This window comes from Orycteropus afer, unplaced genomic scaffold (assembly GCF_000298275.1).
Source record: "Orycteropus afer afer isolate SDZICR_OR568_19922 unplaced genomic scaffold, OryAfe1.0 scaffold00015, whole genome shotgun sequence".
In the NCBI taxonomy this organism is placed as follows: Eukaryota; Metazoa; Chordata; class Mammalia; order Tubulidentata; family Orycteropodidae; genus Orycteropus; species Orycteropus afer.
The window spans coordinates 18,738,858-18,749,002 of record NW_006921602.1 but is presented as its reverse complement, the minus strand read 5'-3'; positions in this window follow the sequence as shown (position 1 = coordinate 18,749,002).

Genomic DNA, 10,145 nt, shown 5'->3' with positions numbered 1-10,145 from the left:
TACTTCCGTAGTGATACTGCCTCGGAAACCCAAGGAGGGGTCGCTATGAGTCAGGGCTGACTCGACGGCACATAACAACAACAACAACAACAAGATTTTCCCCTATTTTTTCTTTGATAAGCGTTATAGTTTTGGGTTTTACATTTAAATCTTTGATCCAACTTGAGTTGTTTTTGTGTATGGAGTAAGGTATGGGTCTTGTTTCATTCTTCTGCAGGTGGATATCCAATTTTGCCAGCAACATTTGTTAAAGAGGCTATCTCTACCCCATTTAATGGGTTTTGATCTTTGTCAAATATCAGCCGTCCATAGATGGATGGGTCTACTTCTGAGTTTTCTATTCTGTTCCATTGGTCTATCTGTCTATCATTGTACCAATGCCACATTGTTTTAACTTCTGTGGCTGTATAGTAGGTTTTGATATTCAGGAGTGTGAGACCTCCCAGTTTTTTTTTTTTTTTTTTTATTTCTTCAGCAGTGCTTTGTTTATCTGAGGTCACTTTCCTTTCTATATGAAAGAGAAAGGAAAGATGGTATCTGGATCAGGATTGCGTTGAATGTGTAGATTGCTTTGGGTAATATTGACATTTTCATGATATTCTGTCTTCCTATCTGTGAACAAGACAGGTTCTTCCATTTATGTAGATCCCTTCTGGTTCATGTAGTAGTGTTTTGTAGTTTTCTTTGTATAGGTCTTCTGTGTCTCTAGTATTATTTATTCCTAGATATTTTATCTTTTTGGTTGCTATTATAAATGATATTGTTTTCCTTATTTCCTTTTCAGAGACCTCTTTGTTGATGTAGAGGAATGCAACTGATTTTTGTATGTTAGCCTTGCATCCTGTAACTTTGCTCAACATCTCTATTAGTTCCAGTACTTTTTTTTTTTTCTGATCCTCTTGGATTTTCTATGTATAAGATCATGTCATTCATAAAGAGAGATAGGTTTACTTCCTCTTTGCCAATTTGGATGCCTTTTATTTCTCTTTCTTGCCTTATTGCCCTGGCTAGGATTTCCAAAACACTGTTAAATAGAAGTGATGATAAAGGGCATCCTTGTCTATTTCCAGTTTGCAAGGAGAATACTTTGAGTCTTTCTCTGTTAACAATAATTTTGGCTGTTAGCTTTGTGTATATGCCCTTTATTATGTTGAAGATTCCCCTTCTATCTCTATTTTGCTGAGAATTCTGAAGAGCAATGGTGTTGGATTTTATCAAATGCCTTTTCTGCCTTGATTGATATGATCACATGGTTCTTTTCTTTTCTTTTGCTTATGTGGTGTATTACATTGATTTTTTTTTTTTTTTCTGGTGTTGAACCATCCTTGCATACCAGGTATGAATCCCACTTGGTCATGATGTATTATTATTATTACTATTATTATTGATATGCTGTTGGATTCTGTTGGCTAGGATTTTGTTGAAGAATTTTGCATCTATATTCATGAGGGATATGGAGCTGTAGTTTTCCTTTTTAGTGATGTCTTTCCCTGGTTTGGTATCAGTGTTATACTTGCTTTACATAATGAATTTGGGAGTATTCCATCTTTTTCTAACCAGAAACCAAACTAACTGCCATGGAGTCGGATCCGACTCATAGCAACCCCTCTTTGGGTTTCTGAGTTGGTATCACTATGGAAGTAGATTGCCCAGTCTTCCTTCTGAGGAGTGGCTGGTGGGTTTGAACCACCAGCCTTCTGGTTAGCAGTCAAGTGGCTTAGGCACTATGCTATGGCCTACTATGCTGCAAATGACAAACAAAAGTGGAATGGAGTCACATTCATTACCAGAAAGAACATTTCAAGATCTATCCTGGTCATTCATATGGTTAAGAAATTCACAATTGCAAGTCAGTAAATTGCCTAGCAGATTCAATAAATGACAGAATTTCCTTCTGAAGCAACCAAATAATCTTCAGCTTTGCTTTCAGATAGCTTTCCAAAAGTAGCATTCAACACCTGAAGAGCCTGCTGCGGCACACCGTCCCACTGAGGGAGCTAATACTGCTGGAGTTTCCCATCCCTCTGGAGTGTTACATGGGCATCCAAAGTACTTTCCACCTGGGGAAACTTCAGGGACATCTGGCTGAGCTGGGGCTGATACTGCAGGAGTTGGGGTAGGCCACTTGGATTGGGTTCCATGACAACGTCCATTACCCCTATGGAGGATAGGATGGGATTTTCATCCAGTTTGAGGCCTGATGTAATTATACTCATTTCATGATGTGCTGTCAATCCTACCTCTACCTGTGGTGATAATCTCATTTGTTAATGGGTTGTGCTTGTTCTGTTAGGGTTTATGTTATGTTAATGAAGATTAGGTTATGTTGGTCCTGTTAATGAGGTAGGATTGTTGTTGTTAGGTGCAGTGTAATTGACTCATACAGACCCTATGCACAACGGAACAAAACACTGCCTGGTCCTAAGGCAGGATTAGGTTATCTAAAATGGGGGTAGGGGGAGGAGATAAAGACATGAAGTGGCTGGTTTGTACAATTTTGTGGGTGTGCTTAAACTTAAACTGATTTTGAAGGGGATGTTAATCTTTTAAGTATGAAGGGACAATAGCTAGAAGAGCTGGGGCTGGGCTGTGGTACAGTGAATTACTCAGCAAGGCTCTCCAGCCATAGTATTTGTGACTCCCACCTGATGACTGGGTGAAACTATGTAAATGTTAGGTGCTTTGTGGCCTACCAAAGAGATTGGTCAATTTTGTCATTCTACTAGGCTTAAAATGAGTCCCCCTAGAGGCAGAGTGGGGGGGGGGGGACGACACATCATTGCCTTCAAGAGAAAAGAGTCAGAGGTGGTGTGGAGTGAGTCCTTGGACCCAGATCCCTGCTCTGGACCTCTGGCAGAGTGATCTATCAGAGAGACAGTGGCAGCACAGACAAGAGAACTAAGACTGACACTAGATAGAGTGGTGGGCTTGTTGGCCCATGGAACAAGAAACCTGAGTGCCTTTGGGCCAGGAGGCTTGCTGGCAGAGTAGGTGTACCCATGGGCAAGGCTAAAAAAGGTTTGTAACACTTGCTGGAGCAGGGCAGAAGCCAGGCTGAGAGGGCAAGGGCCAAAAGGAGGCATGCCTGAGGGCATGGCCGAGGGGAGGCTGTCCTGATTGAAGAATTATATCCTGAGCATTCCTGAACCTGAATTGTAACTATCATTTCTCTAATAAACCCCATAACTGTGAGTATTATCTGTAAGTTCTGTGTGGCCATTGCACCAAATTATCAAACTCAGCAGGGAAGTGGTGAGTGCCCTGGGAGGGATGATTGGTGTCAGAATTCACAAAAGGGCTGGAAGGTGGTGGCATGTCTGGCCTTATGGGAATAAGCCTTGGGTTGCTGGTGGTCATTCTGTCTCTCCCTCAAGAAATTAGAGGAGAGCAGAAGAGGACACCATCCCCATGTCCATTTTGCAGTGTATTTAAAAATAGTCTGTGGTTTTCTTTCCTCAAAACCTTAAGTTTTTATTTTACTTAAAAAAAAAAAATTGTTTGATTTTTTTTTTGTTGCTGCTGAGAATATGCACTATGGATACTTTTAATTTGCATAAAAGAAATACATATATTGAGTTTATAAAGACAAATGTGCTTGTACTGTAGTTTTTTGATCTTCATTCTTATATGCCATCATCTATTGAGTATGGGAGATGAAGGTGTAGCTCCTTTATACCACCCCCAACCCAGCCCACCTTCTGCCACATATTCTTTTCTCCTATGACCCTCTCAATACAGTGATATAACAATTTTCAATTGAACCAATAACAAGTGTTTGCATTGCTATGAATTTTGCTTATACTTGAGCCAAATATGATTTCACTTTCATGCATAACTTTTTAATTTTTTAATTATTGGTATTAGTATTTGCCTATTTTGGCATTGGCTTAGTTCTTTATGTACCTATCATTAACTCTTCTCTTAACTTTCTTTCTTCTTCTTTTTTTTTTTAAATTAAACCAAACTCACTGCCATCAAGTTGACTCATAACAACCCTCACTGGGTTTCCAAGGCTATAAGTCTTTATGGAAGTAGATTGCTCCATCTTCCTTCCATGGAGCAACTGGTGGGTTTGAACTGCTGACCTTGTGGTTAGCATTCAAATGCCTTACCAACTATGCCACAAGAACACCTTCTCTTAACTTCTGATAGAATTATATCTCCTCTCACTATGGTTAAATGTATTAGGTGATCCATTTCTTTCTCCCTCTGTCTCTGTCTCTAAAGCACCCCCTCCCCTACCCCAGCCACAGCACACATTTTCTTGGGAATCCTCCCTGAAGTTCTAGATCCTCTGATCTGGTTGCTCTCCATCAGACCTGCTGGCAATAAGTCCTGGGCTTCCCTTTATCATGCTCCTGAGAATTCCCTTTGCTGTTCTTTTGCAGTGAATCCTCTTCTTCCTGATCCTTTGTCTACTTCTTTTTGGCTTACTTTCTCATTTTGCTAGAAAATATTTCTTAATAGATTCCTGAGAAAGGGTGGAGATAAGATGCATTTTGGGATACTTGTTATTTGGTGCCATCAGGTCAGTTCCAGCTCATAGAGACCCTATGTACAACAGAATGAAACCTTGCCTGGGCCTGCACCATCCTCACAATTGTTGCTGTGTTTGAACCCATTGTTGCAGCTGTTGGGTCAATCCATCTCATTGAGGGCCTTTCTCTTTTTCACTGACCCTCTTCTTTTCCCACCCTTCTCCAGGGACTGATCCCTCCTGATAACATGTCCAAAGTACATGGAAATTGTTGTTGTTGTTGTTGTTTGCCATCGAGTCGGCCCTGACTCATAGCAACCCCTCCTTGGGTTTCCAAGGCAGTATCACTACGGAAGTAGGATTGCCCAACCTTCCTTCCGAGGAGTGGCTGGTGGGTTTGAGCCGCCAGCCTTCTGGTGAGCAGTCAAGTGCCTTAGGCACTATGCTACCAGAGCTCCCACAGGGAAACTAGCAGATATTAAAATGTACCATCCTCAGATTTGTATTAAAACTGCCTTCAGAATTGATGGATAATTTGTCTAGGTATACAATCGAGAATGGATATATGTTTCTTTGAAAATTTAAAAGATACTGCTCTTTCTTCCAGTGTCACTAGTGTGAAGTTTGATGTGATTTTAACTTCTGATTATTTGTATGTGACCTGATATTTTTACTCTCTGGAAAATTTTGGGACTTTCTCTTTAGCTTTGGTGTTCTGAAATTTCAAAATGAATTCCTTGATATGGATCATTTTCATTCACCGTACCAGGTTCTTTGGGAGCCTGTTAAATCTGAATGAAGATATTCTTGCCCTTTAGTTCTAAGAAATTTCCTTACGTAATTCCTGTGTAGGAGGATTGCTAGGGTCATTGTGTTGGCCGTTCTTCAGTGTTGCTCATAACAAGTGTCTGTATTAAAGATTTTTAAAATCTAAATTTGGAATTTTCTTTCTTTAAACTTAATAAAAGGAAAGCTGATCTTCTCTGCAGAAAATTTCCTACATATTACAGTATAATTATCTCATTTTAGAAAAAGAAGAGACTCTTCCTTTGTAAAATAAATGAAATTGATTTGTTTAGCTATATGCTGGATATGTTTGGGTTTTAAAATTATAGTAAATTAATAGTAATTTGTATTTATCACTGAGACCTGTATGTAAAGAGTGTCTTGACTTTTATGTACTGAAATTGGAAAATCTTGTCTCCATGTATAAAACAAAACAGTAGAATCAATATTAATTCTTATTCTTCTGCCTCTGAAACCAAAGGAGGGGTCTCTATGAGTCAGGTCCAACTCGATGGCACATAACAACAACATACTCTTCTGGCTGGATTTGGGAGAAAAGAAGCCAGGGAAGGCTAAGCCCTTACTTCCAGTGTAAAAAACTTGGGGCAGGGGTACCAGTCAGGAACAAGTCCACTCCTAATGCCAAGACCAGGGAAGGCGGTTGGGAAAAAGAATCTTAGAGGGCAGATCCCAGGCCAGGTGGTGGGACTGGGGAGGTATAAGTCTTCTTTGTTCTAGTGATATTTTGAATTCATACTTTATTGTTCATGAGAAAAGCCAGGTTATTATCTGACATGAGTGATGGTATTCATTGACTCCACAACTATTGCCAGACACATTTATCCCCAAAGATGCCCACCATGAAGAATCACTTCAACGGAGGATGAAAATAGGGAGGAAGGGTGAGCGATGCCACATGATTTTTCCACAAAACCAAATGCCTAGGCCTCTTTCCCTTTCTAAGGGCCTGGGTGCTTAATTTGGTTGAATCATATAGGTGGGATGGGATGGATTCAGATAACAAGGCAGAAGCCATTCTTTAACAATCTCACTCATTGTTCCTAGAGAAGAAATATCTTGGGATTTGTGTTAGGTGGAACCAAAATTATCTAGAATATTAGGAGCTGTATGTACATTTGATCAGGACATTAATAGCTTCATGCAAGAGAAGGAGATGGTTTTAGAGTGTGACTGACACTAGAAGGATACTTAGGATTGTTCTAACACAAACAACATCAATAATAGTGTGGGAAGTGAATCAATCACATTAATTACCAAATTCTGTCTCCATATGGAAGATAAAATAGTTGAGTTAATATTAATTAGATCTTCATTTTTCTGACTGAGTCTTTTTTTAAAAGAAAAGTTATTGTAGTTTTGGTGAAAGTTTACAGAGCAAATTACTTTTCTATTCAATAATTTATATACTTTTTTTTAATATATATAACATTAGTTACAATTCCCTCAGTGTATCAGTACTCTTCCCTCTTCCTCTCTGGATTCCCGGTTTCCATTCATCCTTTCCTGTTCTTCCTTCTGAATTATTTTTTTTGGCAAATGTTGTCCTTTTGGTCTCATATGGGTGATTAGTCTAAGGAGTACGTTCCTCACGAATGTTACTGTTCACTTTGTATGCCTGTCTGTTGTTTATCTAGGAGCTCTGGTGGTGCGATGCCTAAGACATTTGACTGATAACCAGAAGGTTGGCAATTCAAACCTACCAGCCGCTCCTCGAGGAAGGAAGATGGGGCAAACTATTTCCGCAAAGATTTACTGCCTCAGAAATCCAATGGGGTTTGCTATGAGTTGGAAACCACTTCATGGCAGTGAGTTTGGTTTGGTTTTTTTTTTGGTTGTTTAGCTACATCTGACTGGATCTTGGGAGAAAATAATGATTATAAGATTTATATGTTAGCTATAGTAGATATATTACAGGAGCTCTGGTGGCATAGTGCCTAAGGCATTTGACTTCTAACCAGAAGGCTGGCGGTTCAAACCTACCAGCCACTCCTCGGAAGGAAGATGGGGAAATCTACTTCCGTAGTGATACTGCCTTGGAAACCCAAGGAGGGGTCGCTATGAGTTGGGTCCGACTCAACGGCACATAACAACAGCAACAACTGGTGGCATAGTGCCTAAAGGATTTGACTGCGAACCATTTGTCCCACACAAAGATTAAGGATTCCTTGATGACAACCTATTACATGGCTATGTGAGGTTCAAGCTCCTACCAAAAAGATCCTATTCTTTGCCATGGAAAATCTGGATGTGAGCAGGAAAACAATGGAAATGTATCCAACTGTTAAAGGAGAAACAAAGGGGGTATGTTTGATATTTCTCTTTTTAAGAGCAACTACATGATATTAATCTTATTTTACTTTAATTGTAGGATATGCATTGTCTGCTAATTAAGACATTTTAAAAGTAACATGTTACTGTTCACTTTGTATGCCTGTCTGTTGTTTACCTAGGAGCTCTGGTGGTGCAATGCCTAAGACATTTGACTGATAACCAGAAGGTTGGCAATTCAAACCTACCAGCTGCTCCTCGAGGAAAGAAGAATACTTAGAATTGTTCAACACAAACAACATCAATAATAGTGTGGGCAAGCATATATTCATAAAGAATTTGTTTCAGTTTCATTATTAAGGAAGATGTGCAAAACCCCAAAATACTTTTGGCTCTGTGTATTTCAAACCAAGCATTACATTATCAGATTCATCTGGATAATTATACTAAAACTTCACTCCATTGCTAGTGTAGACCTGGGATGAAGGTGTAACATAACAAATAAGGTGTTAAATTAATTTACTCTCTTGAAATAATTTGTGTCTATGTCCCTATTTGTAGTCTTTGTTATGTGCTATCCTTAGGGCGAAGGAAAGGAGAAGTGAATCAACATTTAGCTCTCACTACACCACACACTTTATCCCTTATTGTCTGTATGAGACATTTTTCCAACCTCAAATCATGGCTCTGGTAGCATAGTGCCTAAGGCACTTGACTGCTAACCAGAAGGCTGGTGGTTCAAACCCACCAGCCACTCCTTGGAAGGAAGGTTGAGCAATCTACTTCCATAGTGATACTGCCTTGGCAACCCAAGAAGGGGTTGCTATGAGTCAGGGCTGACTCGAGGGCACATAACAACAACAACAACAAGTCATGTGGTCTGCCTTAGTTTCCTAGTGCTACTGTAACAGAAATACCACGAAGTGGGTGGCTTTAAACATCAGAAATTTATTTTCTCACAGTTTAGGAGCTTGAAGTCTGAATTCAGGGTGCTGGCTTAAGGAGAAGGTGTTGGCTCTGGAGGAAGATCTTTCTTTCAAGTTCTGTAGCCCCAGCATTCCTTAGTTCCCTGGAAATTTCAACCTGGCGTCTATCTTCACCCTCCACCCCCATTTGTGCTGGCTTGTCTCTGTATCTGTGTTGCTCCTTATAACTCAGAAGTGATTAGATTAAGGCACACTGTACACTGATATAGCTCATTAGCATAACAAAGAAGAACCTATTCCCAAATGTGTTTACATCCACAGGTATAGGGGTTAGGATTCCAACACATATTTTGGGGGGACACTGTTCAGTCCATGAGATGATCACTGTTGTTGTGCTGTTGTTAGTTGTCATTGATTCATAGGGAGGTGACATACTGTTGCTAGGTGCTGTCAAGACGTCGCCAACTAATAGCAATCTTACGTACAACAGAATGAAACACTCCTTGGTCCTGTGCCATCTTCACAAAACTTGCTGTATTTGAGCTCATTGTCACAGCCACTGTGTCAGTCCATCTCGTCGATGGTATTCCCCCTTTTCACAGACCCTCTATTTTACCAAGCATGACATCTTTCTCCAGGGACTGGTCCCTTCTGACAACATGACCAAAGTATGTGAGACAAAGTCTGCCCATTCTAGCTTCTAAGGAGCATTCTGGCTGGGCTTCTTCCAAGACAGATTTGTTTGTTCTTTTGGCAGTCCATGGTATTTTCAGTATTCTCTGCCAACATCATAAGTCAAATGCATCAATTCTTTGGTCTTCCTCATTCACCCCAAAGGTGAAGTGGATGGACACTTTTTCAAAAGGGGATGACCTCCTTCCTTCTTCCCAATCTGTCTTAGTTTAGAAGCTCCACTGAAATCTGTCCACCAAGGATGACCCTGTGGTATTTGAAATACCAGTGGCATAGCTTCCAGCATCACAGCAACATTCAAGCCACCATGGTACAACAAACTAACAGACAAGTGGTCGAGGGAGGTGATATAGTATCTGGCTAAGGGCATAGGCTATGGCATCTGATGTGCCTAGGTTCAAATTCCAGCTCTAGCATTTAATAGCTTTGGGAACTTGGACAAGCCACTGAAGGTCTCTAAACCTCAGTTTACTCAAGGGAATAAAAATAAAAGTGCCTATCTCAAAGAGTTCTGTAAAGAAGAAATGAAATATTATAGATGAAGCATTAGCACAGGGCTGACACCTAATCATTGGCTATTACAACACTAGAGCCAGGTGAAGTGAATGAGGCCCTCCTTAGGTACAAAACTGATAGTTAAGGTTGTGTGTCATCTTGGCTGGGCCATGATTCTAAGTGGTTTAGTAGTTATGCTGTAATCATCCCTTTGATAAAATCTGAAATAACATAGTCATCTTCATGATGAGATCTTCTAGGAGCAGTCAATCAGTTGAAAGGGAGTTTTCTTCAGGGTGGCCTGCTTCCAGTATATATGGAAAGGCTCTGGAAAGGTCTTTGGATTTTTGCTCAGGATCCTGCATTTGGCTCATCATCATCTTGACCTGAACCAGTGGCCTACCAATCTTGGGACTGTTACCTTCATAGCCTGTGAACCACAAGCTTGCCATTTTACAGCTGATCTTAGATTTATCAGC